Source organism: Chelonia mydas, chromosome 1 (genome assembly GCF_015237465.2).
Source record: "Chelonia mydas isolate rCheMyd1 chromosome 1, rCheMyd1.pri.v2, whole genome shotgun sequence".
Taxonomy (NCBI): Eukaryota; Metazoa; Chordata; order Testudines; family Cheloniidae; genus Chelonia; species Chelonia mydas.
The window spans coordinates 78,367,822-78,386,572 of record NC_057849.1 but is presented as its reverse complement, the minus strand read 5'-3'; the positions used below and the strand labels follow the sequence as shown (position 1 = coordinate 78,386,572).

General features: G+C 42.2%; 1 long non-coding RNA gene across 1 annotated transcript in view; it reads left to right on the top strand.

The window, feature by feature from the left end:
• Positions 1-5,459: 5,459 nt before the first annotated feature.
• The window catches only part of LOC122462053, a 53,783-nt gene continuing 40,491 nt past the window's right edge, over positions 5,460-18,751 (top strand). Inside the window, exons 1-2 of the long non-coding RNA XR_006284387.1 lie at positions 5,460-5,518; positions 6,660-6,739. This is a non-coding gene — a long non-coding RNA (uncharacterized LOC122462053). The remainder of the gene's footprint in view (positions 5,519-6,659; positions 6,740-18,751) is intronic.

The following is an 18,751-nucleotide window of genomic DNA, read 5'->3' as shown; positions in this document are numbered from 1 at the left end:
CTGAATCTATCAATTACTTAATGAAATCATTTTGAATTATTACCAAATGTGCACAGTCTTACTTCTGTGTCTAGCAACCTGTTAGATGTAATACAGTAATACTATATCAGTAAAATAATATTTTTGACAAGAAATGTAACACTAATTTCTTCTGCTCTTGGTTTAAACAGTGCATTTATAGTCTGCTCCACACTAAAGATAATTATCTCCTAATGAACAGGGTATTGTGGCTGGGGAAAAATCATGATATAGGAAGAGAAGTAAATAATGGTTTTTGATGGAATTATTCATGTCCTGTTCTTATTATCATAATTAGCTTTTCTCCCGTTATGTGTGGTTGGTTTTTTTTAGTTTTGCTTTTTATTCCCTCAGACTATTAAATCAGTAACAGCTTCTTCAATGTCTGTATAAAGTTCAAGGCAAATGAACTTTCCCATATGGATATGATATTTGCAGCCATAAATAAATTCTTAAGATATTTGTCAGGTTTTTCACACACCCACAGATTCTGCTATCAGCCAATAAATCTTTGTTTAAGACACTATGAGATCAGATTTCTTTGGATGAGGTGTTGGCCAAAAGAGAAACATAACATTACAGAGAAATTATACAATTTCCAATTGTACCATTTCTCTCTCATCCACTCCATGTTGTATCCTCCTCATCTTTTGCTTTTGTCCACAATTCTCTGCCATCGTGGCCACTGGGATTTGAACTACATAACTGGTGGTGAGAAGTAGGAAGACAGCCCACTAGATTTTTTTCTGTAGCAGGGTGGGTCTTGCCAAGGGTCCCAGAGCATTTGCAAGTCAGCTATGCAGAAGGTCATATGGAATCCTCATTGTCTTTGCCTCCCCCGACCTGGCCAGCTGTGCAGATGGCTCAGTTCTGTATTCCAGCTCTTGCTCAACTGCATAAAAAAACAATTCATAATTAGATCAGCGATGTTTAAAACTACACCCTAGGCTTTATCTGGAGTACACACAGGGGTCCTCCGCACATTTTAAAGCTAGAAATGTAACAGGTATACTTGCAGCTATTCCTATAACCCTATATATAAAGTACACACTTCAACGTTATAAACCTCTCCTGGGGAATGACATATGTGAAGCGCTAAAACAGTGTATAGTTTTAGTGAAGGCTAGAGTCAGGTCAATGTCTCCATGAGACAAGGCACAGTAACCTATTTTAGTGAAGAGAGGGGGAGTATAAAACCAAATGTTTGTACCATTTCTTCATTTCATATCCCCCCGAAGATATGAGTCGTGAATAGCAGAATGTTTAGTTTTGAGTTAATTCCTGACAACTGAGTTTTGGGATGCTTAGCTCTGTTTTGGGGATTGCTTTTTCTCCACAGAAAGTCCCTTTAGAATTCTTCTTGAAGCAATTGCCCCTGTAGTAATCCTCTTCTTACTTCCTCTAAGAATTATTGATGCTTTGCTTTGCCTGGACAGTTAGGAGCTGCCTAGGCCTGTCTCAGTAGGAAGTCATACTCTGAATATTTTACACAGATCATAATGTCTCTTCTTAGGCATCTTAAACAGCAAGCTAAAAAAGAATTGGGGAATTCAATAAACTTACCCTTGAATACCCTTAATTGAATAAAGCATGCCAGTAAGTACAGGTCAGCTATAATCTACAGTCTGAAAAAAGAAGATTAAGACATCTATTTACTGAACATTCTTCTCACTTTGATCAATCCCACTCTCGATAAAATCGCATTTGGTGAAATGAGGAGAAAGCAAGATAGATTTGTATTCTGACCTTTCACGTGGAGCTGAGTGAATTGTTAGTCATTTTTTATACAATTTAACTACTTTCAAGTTCACAAAACTTATGCGCCATTGGGTCAATTTTACCTAACTTCTGGACAAAGTTGCATATAGAATATTTTCCACTATCACATTAGTGAGAACCCCGAAAGCATGGAAGTTCACAACCACATTTTGAAAAAAAGGAGCCAGAGGAGGGGGCTATACCTGCCCAAGACAAATGATTACAAGTATAGGAGCTAGGAGGATCTAATCTCATATCTACCACTAACTCACTTTAAAGTACTTTGCATGCATAAATAATATTTAGGTGGGACTCACAACACAGTTAAATGATCATTGATTTCATTTTGCTGATGCAGAAAGCTAAGGATCATAGAGATTAAGTGATATACTCAAGGGGACACATCAAATGAGTTTCAGAACCAGGATTAGCACCTCTGGGCCATATCCTTACCTTGTGTAAATGACTGTACCTCCCAGCTATGCTGTTTTACATCATGTGAGGTCCAGAGTCTCAATTCTTAGTACTCTGCTTAATCCACCAGACCATGGTCCTCCAAAGTCAAGGTACTTAACCTTTCTGGGCCTCACTTACTCTTATGTAAAATTAAGAAAATAGTGTTTACCAAGCTACCTGTGGCTGTGGACATCTGGCATCCTGTACATGTTCAGATCTCACCTATGACAAATATCACTACTGATTTGAAACCTGAGGCAGCATAGCCTGACATTATCCAGCCAACATGCCAAAAATCACAAAAAACTGAACCACATTTTAAGCTCCCTCTTCAGCCATTAACAAGTCTGGGTGTCTGAACCAAATTCTTCTCACTGGTGTATTGACCAGCTAGTTCTCCAGAAGTGTACATTTCTGCGCCATCTGTTGGTAAAGTTCAGTAGCAAAAATAAAACAAAAACAGCACTTACCCTAGTAGATCTTTTTATGAAACAACTATTGTAGCACTGAAGAAGACACCATTTTTGAAACTAAAAGAAAACGTTTGTGCTGGGACTAGGGTGTATAATTCAGGAAGAGGAAAGAGGCCAGTTGGCAAATAATTTCCTTCTACCCTCATTGCTCCAAAAACCAAATAAAAAAGCTTGATGGGGCTGATGAAAATCATAATTTCTTTAAAAGCCACATTTTCTTTCCAGACTCACAAATCTCAATAAGCTCCATATACTTTTCTTCAGAAGTATAGTTTAGAAAAATAAATGGATTAAAGTAGACTGAACCAGCACAAGAATAAAAATTTCCATTTGGTGAATACTATTAATGTAAAAATAAGTTATTTAATGGCAAAAAGAAAAAAAGGGAAAAAAAATTCCTTAGCACAGCAAAGAGCCTATATATTTCATTTCCCATTCATGGTGAAACATTGAGAGCTGAACAGTATGTGATATATATGTAGTATGTCTCTCTCTCTCCGTATAAACTGTGAAACCATGAAATAAACTGCATTTATTTTCTACCTTTGACATGCTCCTCACCTGAACTCCTCCCACTAATTTTCACGGGATCAGCTTCTAACATTTCAAACCTCTGAAGAGCTGTCAACTGACCTTTTCTTCTTAAGAACCTACCACAAAAATGTTTCCCTCTCTTCCTCCAAATGTGGATCTTGTAAAAGCAGAGATTGAATGTTACACTTAATCGGAGGTTTAGCTCTGGGGTGTTTTACAAGTCCTACATTTACAACGTTTTTTAAGGTCCAATGTCTTGCAAACCAAAGAACAGACTGAAACCACTGTCTGGTTGAGATAGCGATCTGGGTGAAAGGGACGTGGCTGCTGGATGCGATGTTTATTGGAGGAACAGGAAGAGGCTATGTCGGTACCATTGTTGAGTGTGAATTTTTAAGTGTTTGGCCATTTTTTGCCAAAATGGTCCACAACATGGCTGGGCCTGAGAAGGTCTCTTATTGGATCCATTCATTGCTCCTGGATGCCCAGAGTGCACCCGTGACCGGTCTGCTGTGAAAAATGTAGGGATGTGCAGTAAGGATTATTGAAGGGTATCGCAAAATGTGGTTTATGTATTGGATTTGGTGCTGCGGCAGCGCTTTAACGTTGCTGTGTAGTCATGGCACCAGCGCTGGGAGAGAGCTCTTGTAAAAAACCCACCCCACGCTCCCAGGGCCGGTGCACTGTCTCCACTGCCACTTTACAGCACTGAAACTTGCATAGCACAGGGGTGTGTTTTTTCACACTCCAGGCGAGAAAGTTTCAGCGCTGTAAAGTGGCAGTGGAGACTAAGGCCTTAGACTCTCCTTGGGGAGCAGACAGTTTCAACTTCCTCGCCCACAGGGTGTTTCATTTACAAGAACAGTGATCATAAAGCTGGATGGTCTAACTAACAATGAACAATGAAGCAACAATCATGGGGCATTCACCTAGGTGGCCTGGCTGGCAGATTGGGAAAAACTATTCTGAGACAGAAGGAAGACTTGTAACAAAGACCATTTAGCACTAATGTAATTGGGCCCAGACACACCCACTGTAGGTGGGGACTTTCAGAAAACCTAGTTTCCCTGAGAAAGAAGAGCCAGATTCTGGAAGACAAACTGAGACCAGGTTTGGTCCCAAAAGAAGCATGGCCTCTTTAAAGACTGCAAGTTGTGTTGGTTGACAAATGAAATCCGCACCAGTTTCAGCTTAAACAGTTTCTTGTAGCCTTTATTTTGTATGTTTTAAGACAATGCTGTAACCGCCTATAAATTACATGTACATGCAAAAACAGGTAAGACAAGAAAAGTAATTGATCAAATTACCTCTCCTGGGGACAGGAAGACTTTTTTCAAAGCTCTGGTCTGTGCTATGTTCTTCCCCTGTGCCTTCTCCACTCTCTTGTTGTCAATCACAATCTTGTTGCCTTTTATACCGTGTTTTGTAACTTTGCGCAGAGTCAGTTACTCATCCTCATTTGTGTACTTACCCATTCTAAACCCCCGGCTAAACATTTTTATGTGTAAATCACAATAACTAACCTAAACTAACATATTTTTGCTTTGCCTACTAAAATATACTTTTATCTGTCTACTTCTATCATCTATTCTCTGCTGTTAATCCCCCTGGCTCCATCCAGTTGCTCTTATCTTACTTGTGGCCTGGGGTTTTTGCTTGTTAGCTTGTCATGGGGGGCACCTGAAGTTGATAATTCCCTCATGACCCTCTCTTTCACCCTCCTATTTACACAGGCCCAGGTTTTACAAAGTAAGGTACAAAAATCAGGTTTCATGGTTTACACAGCCCTGAAGCTGTTTTAGCTCAGTTCTGGAGTCTAGCACCAGCAGGGACACGCACAAAAGCAAAAGTCCCTTTATATTTCGCTATTATCTATCTATCTAATTCATTTCTCCAACATTGTTTAATATATATATTTGACTGACACAATTCATTACAGTTTCCCAACATTTCGTTCTGTTCTCTTTCTGTAACTTTAAAGGAAAGCCCATCTAAACGAGCTGTACCGAAGTCTAAACTTAGATGAGACTGAGTATGTGTGCAGGCAGCTGCTTGTTGTTTTTAAACCTCGAAAGCTTTGTTCCAACTGCTAAATAAAACAACAATTTTGTTTTAAAAAGGCTGCTGGTCACTATATCACTGGTCACAGGTTCCTAAAGAGAAGACACACGGTTGCTAAAACCCAGCTGGACCTTCAGGGTAATAAGCAGTTGGGATACACAGGGAGTAGCCAGACCCCAGTCTCAGTGAAAGAGCTGAGTGATTCCACTCTAAGGCAGGTAAGGACAAGAAGCCTATTACCTGAAGAGACCAAAAAGGGGCCAGAGGTGCAGCTAGCCCCATAACTGTGGCACATGCTTTTCACCATCTACAGATGGCCAAGATACTTTCGCCATTTTTATGTGTGGTGAACTAATACCATCTTTATTACCTTCAGGCTTAGTTACTACAATGCCCTCTACTTAGGCTACCCCTATAGTAGCCCTGCAAAATTCTACTTTCCCAGTTGCCCAGAACAAGCAGCTTATGTTGATGAGTGAGTAAAATATCATTTAGTTTTTTCATTATCTCCAGCCATCATTGTAAAGGGTGGATGAGAAAGTTTTCATAAGTATTTTTAAATGCTTCCCTAATGTCATCTTAGAAGCCTGGCCTAATGTATCTGCCCCATCTGCCTGCCTACTTCTGAGTGCTTTCCTTTACCAGTTAAGGCTGGCTGGGGAGTGCTTGTTATTGATACTTATGGGCTAGAAATAGAAAAAGAAAATAATTATGTTTTACTCACCTATGAAAATGAACTTCTTCCCATGGCCAAGTGGGTGAGTAGAATTTTGCAGTGCTGTTTAAGACATAGCCCTAAGTAGAACATATTTAAGTCTAAAAGTAACAAAGATGGAGTTAGATTCCTATTAGATTCTTCACTGGAACTCATTGACTTCAGTGGGATTACTCATGGAATAGATTGCGATGCCTGGTAGGTAATAAGTGTTTGCAGGACTGGGTCCTAAATTTGAACCCTCCATAGCTAATGGCAGGGCTTTTTCTTTCAAAAAGTCACTTCTTTTTGGAACTCACTCCACTTGCAATCTTCAAGCTTAAGGCTAGTGACCTTTGGGGCTTGATGCAAGATGCATTTATTTTGTTTAACATTTGATTAGCTGATTCTGTTTGGTTTTGTGTATCATTTTTCTGTAATTAAAGCACTTAGCTGCCATGATAATAGGCACTAGTGACATATTCAGATAATTTTACCATTATTTTCCATATTTATATGGGTGGTGTATTTGTTCTGATGTTTTTCCCCTGGTGAGTCGACTGTGAATTTGAACTGTACTTTTCTCTTTTTTATGATTATTGTATTATTCTCTTACTCTATTACTCGGCTTTTTGTTTTCTATCATGGTTACTTTGTTTCCATAGATCCTACCTTGCAGCTGACTAAGAAAGAGGTAACCATATATCATTCAACCATGTGTGCCGTTATGGATTCAAAAGCCCAGGTTAGGATAAGAAATACTCACCCTTCAGAAGAATTACTTTAAATGCAGGAATATTCTGTATCATTACTAGACTGCAATGACTGTGACTATTCTTGTCTAAAGAATTATTCTTCAGGAAAGGATAAAATAGCAACTTCCAGATTTTTAATTGTTACTGGTGCCTATTTTGCGTCTTTATGATGTATGAGGAAAGTCTGAATATCTGTGGATATCTCTTGTGATTTTTGAGGAATTTCTCCCCACTTGACTTTGTTAGTAACATCAGGAATGGTAAGCCCGATCTTCCTTTTATTTTTTCTTTTGTTTGTAGGAAGTGTAAAATATTTCAAATAGGGAATCAGAACGATACTTTTATCTTTTTATGATTACTGTATTATTCTCTTACTCTATTACTCTGCTTTTTACCTCTTATCTGATGGAGTAAATGGTCCTACCTCTTCTCCATTCCTTCCCACTTCTTCCGGGTGGCTAAAGCCAGTGGGGCAGTCTTTGTGCTAAGGGAACAAAAGGACTGGAATTGTGATCTCCCTTATTTGAGGTGGTCTTGGCAGAGGAAGAAGATTCCTTTCATCTTCCTCCACTTGTAAACCAATATGAAGGCCACCCACAAACTGGTCCTTAGTGAATGTTATGTTTGTAAAATTCTTTGAGATCCACAACTGGAATGCATGAGAAGAGCAAAGTGTTACCTAAATGTCGATGGCAGGAGACATTAAGAGGCATTATGCTTTTGACTTCTTTTCTTATTCCACCCATGCTTGTTCGCTTTTTTCCCCTTTTTTTTAGATTCTGTCATTGCTGTCTCTTTTTGTCTGAAGGGTCCATCTGAGATGTAGTCCTGAATGGCCAAAAATAGACTTTCTCTTAATCCAGCTACAAGCCTCCCTGGTTTGAAATTTGGTGAGAGATCTCTTGGCCATTTCTTCTGTTAGAAAATTCAGGACACACTCAGTCCTGACCTTTCTTTGTCCAAACATATTTCTGCCATATTTAACCTCACTCTATTTCACTTGAAGATTGAGGCCAATCTAAAGCTTTGATCTATTTTTAAATTTGCAAAAGCGATATACAACATGAAAAAATGGTCCAATACATTAGAAGGAGCTTTTAAAAATGTCCTTTTCATGCTGAAGTTTATATTTATGTGAATGTTAAACCACAATAAAAGATCATCATCAAATGCTCTGGTCATCTTTGATGACCTTAAAAAATATACTAATAGACATAGTTAGCCCAACTGGAATTAATCTGGGTTGCAGTGCCATAGGGGCAAGTGGAGGAAGTGAATACCCCCCGGGCGCCTAGGATTCTGCAGTTCTCAATAGAAATACATCTTGACTGTGAACCATAAGCTTTGCAACGCCAGTAATAAAATGTATCGTTGTTACTACAAATGTCACAGCTTATGCTACATCATGCTTATTGGATAGTCTATGAATTATTATTTATTTGTGTTATCATAGCACCTCAGAGTCTCAGTCATGGATGCTGTTATTGGTCTATTCCACACTTGACCTGACACATGGGCAAACTTGTTGTGGGTGAAATGTTTGCATGACACTCTTTGCATTCAGCGACGCCTGTCCTGGTCTTAGTTTGCTGCTAGCACCATTGATTGTTTCTTCAGCTATGCAGAGTCATGAGCAGTTCAGTTGTTTGTGTTAGCACGTCCGTCAGAAGAATAAATCCATAAAGAGGGTGACAAACTGATTTGGACTTAAAACGTCTGCTCCTCTTTAAGGAATAAACTTGTACATAAATTAGCAACTCTCCTCTATAGTTTTGGGTGTCATTAGGCTAATGATGTGTTTAACCATGGTTATCAATCATTTCTTGATTAAAACCTTTTATGCCTGGCAACAAATGTGTGCTAAGCAAAAGTGTTAGCACCAGAAAGATAAAAAGGTATTATTGTGCTTTTGGGAAAAATGAAAATAAGAAGGAACCAACTGTCTGAAGTGTTAACCAAATCACTTCATTAAATCTGTGACATGTTAACTGGGAATTCTGAAATGGGCTCATTAAACAAATTTGAACAATTGTTCACTTAGTAATGTTATTTTCACAATTTGACCCTGACCTGCTGTTTGTTTTTTAAATTAGCCTGTCAGTGCCCTCATAACTCTGTAAGGCAACCTGAGAAGAAGATAACTGGAAATCATCAGGACGTCTTTGAGCTAAACCAAAGCACTCATTGTCCTGCTGGATGATGAGTCTGCTTATTATTTCCAAGCTTAGAGAAGCCTCAAATGGTTGGGCCCTTCTTTGGGTATTAGTCTGGAAGCCTACTGGTCTGCTCTGATGAAGGCTAGGTGGTGATAAGTTGCTGGGCCTTGCTTTGAGGAGAGGTTGTAAGCTTGGGGTTGTTGGACCCTGCTTAGAATATGGGTTTGGAAGAATAGGGGCTCCCAAGATTTAGCAAAGGTTGGAGAGATGGGACAGTCCTTTGGCTTGTAACATGGAGATATCCTTCCCTACTTCTCCTTCCCCCCAGCTTTAAAGGGGGAGGCCTGAAAATGTTGTTTATGTGGCTGCCTCTGAATTTAGCAGTGAAAGCAAGGGGTTAAGGAGTGACACTGAGCCCAAGTAACCCCTACCCCAACCCCTGGCACACCTGCAAATCAAGTATGACCTGAAGGAGGAGCTCCAAAGGAGACCAGACCAGCTTAGTAGCAGGCAGCCAGTGGAGATGAATAGATCTACTCTCTTAGCTGGTTGGAGGGAGCAGTTCTGGAGGTCCAGCTGCCTGGGATCTCTGCCTATTGTGGCTCTACCAGACCTGCTGAGAAAAGGCACTCTTGACACTCAGAAGTTCTGACATGTACTTTTGATTTATTTTGTTTAATGTCTTTACTTTTCTCTATAGGAGAAGTGAGCTGGTAAGAAGTAATCTAGGGAAGCAGCAGTTTAGCACCAAGAGTGCGCTAACCACTAGGCTTTTGGATAAAACCAAGTGGCACCTTCTCCTTCGCTGTGTTTTGGGGCAGCAATCTGTAGCTAGCCTCTAAGAAAGTGTAGCAGACTGTGCCCCACAGGGGAGATAGGTGGGAGAACACCTACTTTGAGGATCCCATTAGGGCAAAAGCATGAGTAGGTTCCAAGCAGGGTCAGTTTATCTGCCTGTTTTGTGAGACCCCTTACCTTTGCTTTCTGCAGAAATTTTAGCACAGGAGCTGACTGGCAGGAATGTTTGCCAAAACAATTACTTTTTAGGGCAATGATCACAGTATGTTCCCTGAAAGTGATTTTTAAGTGTAACTACAAGTATTCAAACCAGAAACCTGGCTTGTGGAAACTTGAACTGTTCACTAATGATTTGTGAATAGTTCAAAAGGGCTACGTTAGATGCAAAAAATTTGCTTTGCAGGCATTGTGGCCAGATTTAACTGAACCTGTGCTCAGCACTGCACTTGCTGATGACTGTACTTTTCCCCTAGTTAACCCAAGTTCAAGTTGCAAGACTAGTTAGGTGCTGCACTCATTTTGACCTTGTTAATTTAAATTAATGTGTGATTTTAGTCACTTGAAGGTTAGGGTGGGGCTACTATGTTTTATTTTCTTTGCTGGATGGCTTGAGGTGTAAACTACAGTGTCACTCTGTGCAGTGAATATTGTTTTGCAGTGTGGCAACACGCACTTGAGTGTCAATAACTCCAGTTAACTTTGCGGGGAAGACAACAGCCTCTCAGGCAGATACACTGTAGTACTGGGCTCAGGATTCTGGGTCCAAAGTGTCAATGTGGTTACATAGGGTTTACTGTATACAACTTTGAGGACCAGCTGCCAGGTGTGGGTGGGATGTGTGACAGCAAGACATACAAATAAAAAAAAGTCATGGGACATGACCACTGTGAATTGGGTAATACAATTTTTTTTATGAGGTAGTAGCACTTGTGGGAGTATTACCTCCTCTTCAGAGAAAGTAATAGCAGCCGTAGCACCTCCAAAGATGCAGAGGCAGCCTAGCTACTGCTGCTCCTATCTGCTCCTACCCATCCTTTAGCTGTCTTACCTTTAGTTCCATTCCTGCAAGTATCGTGACCCCACTGCTTCTCTTTTGTTCCATTTGCCATGATATTATTGTTGTGCTTCATCAAGGGAAGAGTCATGAGACAGAAGTGGAAATAAACTTAATATCTCTTTCACTGGACTGGTGAAAATAGAAAAGTGACTGGTAAGGTAGTGCCCTTATATGTGATCTCTAAAAGGAGGATATGAGAGAAGGAGCATGGGAAGTATGAAAAAGAGGGGGGAAATGGAGAAGGATCTGCTACAAAAAAAGTACTGTCTTCCACACACACTCATCTCCACTACCAGCACCTTGAAATAAATTAAGTGATCCATTCTGCACTTCATCCTGTTTTATTCCCAAGAACAAGGCCAGAGAGAAAAAAACATCCCCAGAGGCAGCAACTCTTTCTAATATACATTGTCCCCAAATGTGAAATAGAACCCTGACCAGATGTATTCTATCTACTGCCCAAGATCCATAAACCTGGAAATCCTGGACGCCCCATCATCTCAGGCATTGGCACCCTGACAGCAGGATTGTCTGGCTATGTAGACTCCCTCCTCAGGCCCTACGCTACCAGCACTCCCAGCTATCTTCGAGGCACCACTGACTTCCTGTGGAAACTACAATCCATCGGTGATCTTTGTGAAAACACCATCCTAGCCACTATGGATGTAGAAGCCCTCTACACCAACGTTCCACACAAAGATGGACTCTAAGCCATCAGGAACAGTATCACTGATAATGTCACGGCAAACCTGGTGGCTGAACTTTGTGACTTTGTCCTCACCCACAACTATTTCACATTTGGGGACAATGTATACCTTCAAATCAGCGGCACTGCTATGGGTACCCGCATGGCCCCACAGTATGCCAAAATTTTTATGGCTGACTTAGAACAACGCTTCCTCAGCTCTCGTCCCCTATGCCCCTACTCTACTTGCGTTACATTGATGACATCTTCATCCTCTGGACCCATGAAAAAGAAGCCCTTGAGGAATTCCACCATGATTTCAACAATTTCCATCCCACCATCAACCTCTGCCTGGACCAGTCCACACAAGAGATCCACTTCCTGGACACTACGGTGCTAATAAGCAATGGTCACATAAACACCACCCTATACCGGAAACTTACTGACCGCTGTGCTTACCTACATGCCTCCAGCTTTCATCCAGACCACATCACACAATCCATTGTCTACAGCCAAGCTCTACAATACAACCGCATTTGCTCCAACCCCTCAGACAGAGAGAAACACCTACAAGATCTCTATCAAGCGTTCTTACAACTACAATACCCACCTGCTGAAGTGAATAAACAGATTGACAGAGCCAGAAGAGTACCCAGAAGTTACCTACTACAGGACAGGCCCAACACAGAAAATAACAGAATGCCACTAGCCATCACCTTCAGCCCCCAACTAAAACCTCTCCAACGCATCATCAAGGATCTACAACCTATCCTGAAGGACAACCCATCACTCTCACAGATCTTGGGAGACAGGCCAGTCCTTGCTTACAGACAGCCCCCCAACCTGAAGCAAATACTCACCAGCAACCACACACCACACAACAAAAATACTAACCCAGGAACCTATCCTTGCAACAAAGCCCGTTGCCAACTGTGTCCACATATCTATTCAGGGGACACCATCATAGGGCCTAATCACATCAGCCACACTATCAGAGGCTTGTTCACCTGCACATCTACCAATGTGATATATGCCATCAAGTGTCAGCAATGCCCCTCTGCCATGTACATTGGCCAAATTGGACAGTCTCTACGTAAAAGAATAAATGGACACAAATCAGATGTCAAGAAATATAACATTCAAAAACCAGTCGGAGAACACTTCAGTCTCTTTGTTCACTTGATTACAGACCTAAAAGTGGCAATTCTTCAACAAAAAAACTTCAGAAACAGACTCCAAGGAGAGACTGCTGAATTGGAATTAATTTGCAAACTGGACACCATTAAATTAGGCTTGAATAAAGACTGGGAGTGGATGTGTCATTACACAAAGTAGAACTATTTCCCCATGTTTATTTCCCCCCCCTCCCACACACACACTGTTCCTCACATGTTCTTGTCAACTGCTGGAAATGGCCCACCTTGATTATCACTACAAAAGGCTCCCCCCCCCCCCCGGCTCTCCTGCTGGTAATAGCTCACCTGATCACTCTCCTTACAGTGTGTATGGTAACACCCATTGTTTCGTGTTCTCTGTGTATATAAATCTCTCCACTGTATTTTCCACTGAATGCATCCGATGAAGTGAGCTGTAGCTCACGAAAGCTTATGCTCAAATAAATTTGTTAGTCTCTAAGGTGCCACAAGTACTCCTTTTCTTTTTCCATAACTCTGTAACTTTACAGGTATTATTGGAGGAGATTGTCCTGGTGACATAGTCTAGAGCCACGTCCTGACCCAGAACTGGTAATTAGACCTTTATACAGTGGATGGCATGCAAGCTGTATGTACCTACCATAGAACTGCTATCAGATTCCCACTGATTTCAATGGGGTTTTAATCAGGCACCAAGAGAGGGTCACTAACAGACAAATGACTGGGGTAGAATATCACACACTTACTCAGCATGGCATGTGAACATCCTCTTAGTATTGTTCTTGTGGAAAGAGAGGGGAAATTGTTATCTTTCCTCTCCTATGTCTCATAGGCAAGACAGCAGAAGAGAGATTTTAGGAAGGATATGAAAGTAAAGGAGGTAGCTTCATGAATAGATTTTGGGAGGGTTTTCTAAGGAGATTTTCCATATTATATTCTGTTTGGTCACATCAACATTAATAGGGGAACAGCTTATTTGCCTTTTTGACTGCTGTGACACACTGCACAGAAGCCTTCATTGAGCTGCCTGCAGTGATGCCTAGATCTTATTGCCAAAGTGGCTGCAAACAATTCAGAACCCATCAGTGTATATGAGTAACTTAAATTGTTTGAGCACGTTAAACAAGGGAATGTGAGATGGAAGGATGAGCTCTGCTTACAAGAAAGAAAATGGAAAGCACTGTAAAATGAATATAAATGGGTTGGTATCCTTGAAATGTTCACTCTTTTCCTAGATTTTTTCTGTTGTTGTCAATGAGGAAAATTCTCCTCTTTGCTCTGGATTGGATATTTGCTACTCACAGTGTGTACCTCTCTTGCATATTCTGTGTACAGATTTTCACAGAAAAAAAATCATGATCAGTGACCTTTTCAGTTTTCAGAAAAAAATTACTCTTTCAATAAAAACTGCAAATTGAAAATTTTAACCAAAAATGGTTTTAAAATACAGTAACTGTGTTTCCCCCAGTTTTTCATTAGTTTTACACACAAAACGCACACAGTTTTGGTGTGAAGTTTGGATAAATGTAAAATACAAACAATTTTTTAAAAAAATTTCCGCAAAAAATATTAGTTACATCTGGTCCAAAAAGGCCAATCATACTTTAGTGCACTGGGAAATTTCTTTCTAAAACCATTTTCATGACTAGGGGTGATGTAGGGCGGTGTATTAACCTCAGGGAATACAAAACACTACAAGACAAAAAGAATCAGGCAAACTATTCCCACTGCTTTCTAGACGATAGCGCCTCACTTTGTGACTCTGAAAAGGGTTTGAGAGGTCGTAGTGAACAAGCAACTCAGCAAGAGCTCCCATTGTCATGCTGTGGCAAAAAGGGATCCTTTGGATGGAAAAACAAGGGACTGATAAGTAGGAGTTGGGAGGTGATGTTTTCCCCTCTGTCTAAGGCATTGGTGAGACTAACACTAGAATACTTCATATGGCTCTCGTGTCAACATTTTAAAAAGCATGTTGAAAAATTGGAGAGGGTACAGAAAAGAGCCACAAAAAATTGTCAGGGGTCTGAAGGAAATGTTTTAGCCAAACGCAAATAATTGGGCTCAAAACAGATGTAACTGGGTAAAATTTAAGGGCCTGTACTATACAGATCTGATTAGATGATCTAATGGTCCCTACAGGCCTTAAACTCTATGAGTCAGTGAATGAATCAGTGCATTTCAGCATGCTTGGATACAGTGATCCTGATTCTGTTCTCAGTAATACTGTGGTAAATCAGGAGTAATTCAACTGGGGTTATACTGGATTCAGTGGAGTTACACTGCTGTAAAATGATTATTTGGTCAGATCAGAACTGGACCATGGAGATCACATTTAGCCTTAGGGTGCAGCTCCTATTGAAATCAGCAGGAAATATAGTACTGCCAAATTTGGACCAGCAAGAAAATATCAGAATGTACCTGCTTTTTGTAAACTGGATTGGTCAGGTTCTCTGTATTTCCCAATTAACAATGAAAAAGATCTCCTGGTACTGATACAGCTGTGTTCTACGAACTTCTACAGTAACTAGTTAGGACTAGAAACTGACGAATAACACCAAAATGTTATTGCGAAGGATGGATCTACAATACTGGAGAAAACTTCCAACTATGATTACTATATATTTGTGTTACTCAATTGGAAAGTGGTTAGATCTATTGGTTTACATCAGTGGTTCGGCCAGTCGCGGCTCCCAGTGACCGCAGTTCGGTGCTCCAGGCCAGTGGGAGCTACTGGGAGCCACGATCGGCCGAACCTGCGGACGCAACAGGGAAACAAACCGGCCGGCCCGCCAGGGGCTTTCCCTGCACAAGCGGCGGAACAAGTTTGGGAACCACTGGTTTACATGGTCATATTTATGTTTATTTTTGTTTGTTGGTTTGTTTAGAACATTCTCAGTTTTACAGACTGGCTTCCTTATTCTCTTTTCCTGCATCAAGACGAGAGGTCAAATTCACCACTGGAGTTACATTCATTTGTGCCAGCTGTGAAAATGGCCCTCTAGTCTGACCCAGGGAGCCCCTCAGTGCCAACTGGCAGAGGCCACACCATACTGTAACTCTCATCAGACCTGACACATTCATTGCCCCAACTCACTCTTGTCATGATCTGTATCTTATAGATGTCACGTTCGGTGTAATATGCAAACTGGTAACAGGCTGGTCATGAATACTATTGAGTGACGTATGTATGGGTGATGTATAAAGAATTTTGGTGTGTGCTGGAAATACGTTCCTAAAGTGTGCTTGGCAGGCAGTGCCTAAGCCCAGGCTGACCTAGAGAAAAGCACGTTTCACTGGCTTGACTGTGTCTCCAATGTAGACTAGCCAAGGTGAGACCCAAAGATAAAGGAAAGCACATTTACAAGTAAGGTAAACAAAGCCATCAGGTGAGGAAGTGGGAGAAGATGGCCATTTAATCACAAGGGAGGATAGAGTTTGCACTCCCTGGAAGCCTTCCTGCCTTTTGAAACAGGGTCGGTGAACTTTGGTGATTCCATGGGTAATGCCTGTTGGACAAAAGCAATGTTTTAGGAGGAATTAGGTGAAGTGGTAGGACAGGAAGTAGGAAGGGATAAGAAAGAAGGTTACTAACATGTTTTCCCAAGTGCTCTTTTGTAGGATTTGGGATATATTTTTTATTTCAGGGTCTACGGCTTTCTTTCCACTGTGTGCACTCTGGAGATTTATGCATCAGTGGATATAGTATCAGTTTCCCATTGTTACATGACAGTGGCTGCCTACGTGCTGTGAGTTTAAAAATGTATGACTTTGTAATGGAAGAAAACGATCCAATTCTTCTCCATAACTTTGCATAAAAGATTTACAATATAAAGGTCAAGGCATGTGAAAGTTCTAGTGCAAACAAAATGCTTTTTATTTGTTTCATAGCAAAAATGCCTGTCTTAGCAAGTAGGTGTCTTGAGAAATATATAAATACACATTTTATAACAAAGCCTGCAGCCAGTTCACTCCACAGTCATTAGTGCAGGGTGGGGACCCTGTAGCCCTAAACCTGATGTGGTTTGTCCTGACTGATGCAAAGGGATGTCCTCTTAAAGAGACATATCCCTCTTTGGTGCTAAGAGCCCTAATGAGGATGCGGACAAGCTGAGGCAAAGATGCTGTGGTTTATCAGCTCCTGCCCTGCTGCTGCTGTAGAGTAGTCTCCCTTTAGTTCCTAAGGGATTGATGCAGTTAGCTAGATTTAACGTTCATCAATGGAAGGACAGACCGCTCAGTTGATAAAGTTTCATTACGTTGTTAGATGCAAATTTTTAAATGAAAAAAAAAAAGAAAAATTGAAAGTCGCTATCTTCTTTATTTTTTATTTGATTTTTTTTTTAAAAAAAATCTGCTATGCCCTGCAAGTCACAGTGAAAATGGGAGCCCCCTTCCCCGGCTTTTCATTAGCAACAAGTGCTCCTGTCGGCTGGCAGAGTTGTAGGAAAGAGGTCTTTAAGCAAGCTGAGAGGTCTGTGTTAAATGATCAGGCTCTACAGTGTGTTTTAGAAGCTTCGTGCCAGCTTGTGTTCTGAGCCTTCAGTGTCCTCCTTTCTGAAGCCTGACTCTCTTTCTCCAGTTTTACTTGTCAGACTACACCCAGGAACTTGGAATCTGAGGGTTTGTCTACACAGCAACCAGACACTCGTGACTGGCCTGTGCTAGCCAGTTCAGGCTCCTGGGGCTCAGGCTGCAGGCTGTTTCATTGCTGTGGAGACTTCTGGGCTCGGGCTGGAGCCTGGGCTCTAGGACTTTGAGAAGTGGGAGGGTCCCAGAGCTTGGGCTGCAGCCCAACCCCTGATGTCTACACAGCAATGAAACATCCCAGCCAGAGGCGGTTTAAGGTTTCCTGGGGCCCTAGGCCTATGGCTCCACCCACACCCCACCCCTTTCTGCCCCTTCCTGAGGGCCCCGCCCCTGTTCCATCCAGGGTCCCCTCCCATTCACCCCACAACCTGTATCTTCCTTTCTCTCCCTCACCCCATGGTGGCCCCAAGACCAGAGAAGCTCTGTCCCTGTGCCATGGCCCCGGGGCTGCAGTGCAGAGTGAGAGCTTCTCCAGTCCCAAGGCTGCAGTGGGGGTCCAGGTGCTGGGGCTTCCCCCACCACCCCCATGCTTCTGCAGGGGACCAGGGTCAGGGGACTGGAGCTTCTCCCACCCTGCCTGGCCCTTCTGCCGGAAAGGGGGGTTGGGTGCAGGGGCTTGCCCTGCCGCCTCATGGCTTCTGCCAGGGACCTGTATGGGTCGGGGCATTGGGGGATTCCTCTGCTGGAGAAGGGGGTGGGAGGCTGCTTGGAGGGCTTCCCCTTCCCTGCAGCTTTTGCTTGGGACAGTGTCAGGGGTTGCTGGGGGAGCTTCCCCAGTCCCACAGCTTCTGCTGGGAAAGGTGTGTGTGTGTGTGGGGGGGTGCTGCAGGGTCCCCCAGTTGGCTGGGGCCCCTGGGTCGGGCCCCATGGGCCCAGTGGCTAATGTGCCAATGATCCCAGCAGCCCAAGCCCCATTAGCCCAAGTTGGCTGACATGGGCCAGCCACGGGTGTCTAGTTGCTTTGTAGATATACCCTTAGGATATGTCTATACTGCATTCTGAACCCAAGCTCAGACTTGGGTTGGAGCTTAACCTCCCCACCATCCATACATAGATCTATTTGACGTGGATCTGCAAGCACTCAGGACTGAGGTCCTAGGACCCACCCATCTGAGCCTGAGTCCTGCTGAGACTCCTGTCCAAGCCCTGTCATTCTGCAGTGTGAATGATGCAGCGCAAGCCACAGACCTGAATCAATATGTCTGTGTAGTGCAGTATGGATACCTTAGCAGAGTGGTGAGACTTGGGTCTAGCAATTGTAAACCCAGGTCTGGGTGGGCTTGGAAACACCAAGTCCACAAGTGCAAGACCCACACACCTGGGTTTACAATGCAGTGTAGACATACCCTAAGGGTCCAAGCCCACAAACACTTACTTATATGAACAGTCCCAATGACATCAGTAGAACTACTCAGATGAGTAAGAATGCACACAGTGAGTAAGGTCTGCAGGAACAGGCCCTACATTAGGTCTAGGACACCAAAAGATATTGAACAAAGGGTGCAGAAGGGTGATGGTGCCAGGAGAAGGGTGGGGGTTAACAACAGTAAATATTCATGACCTAA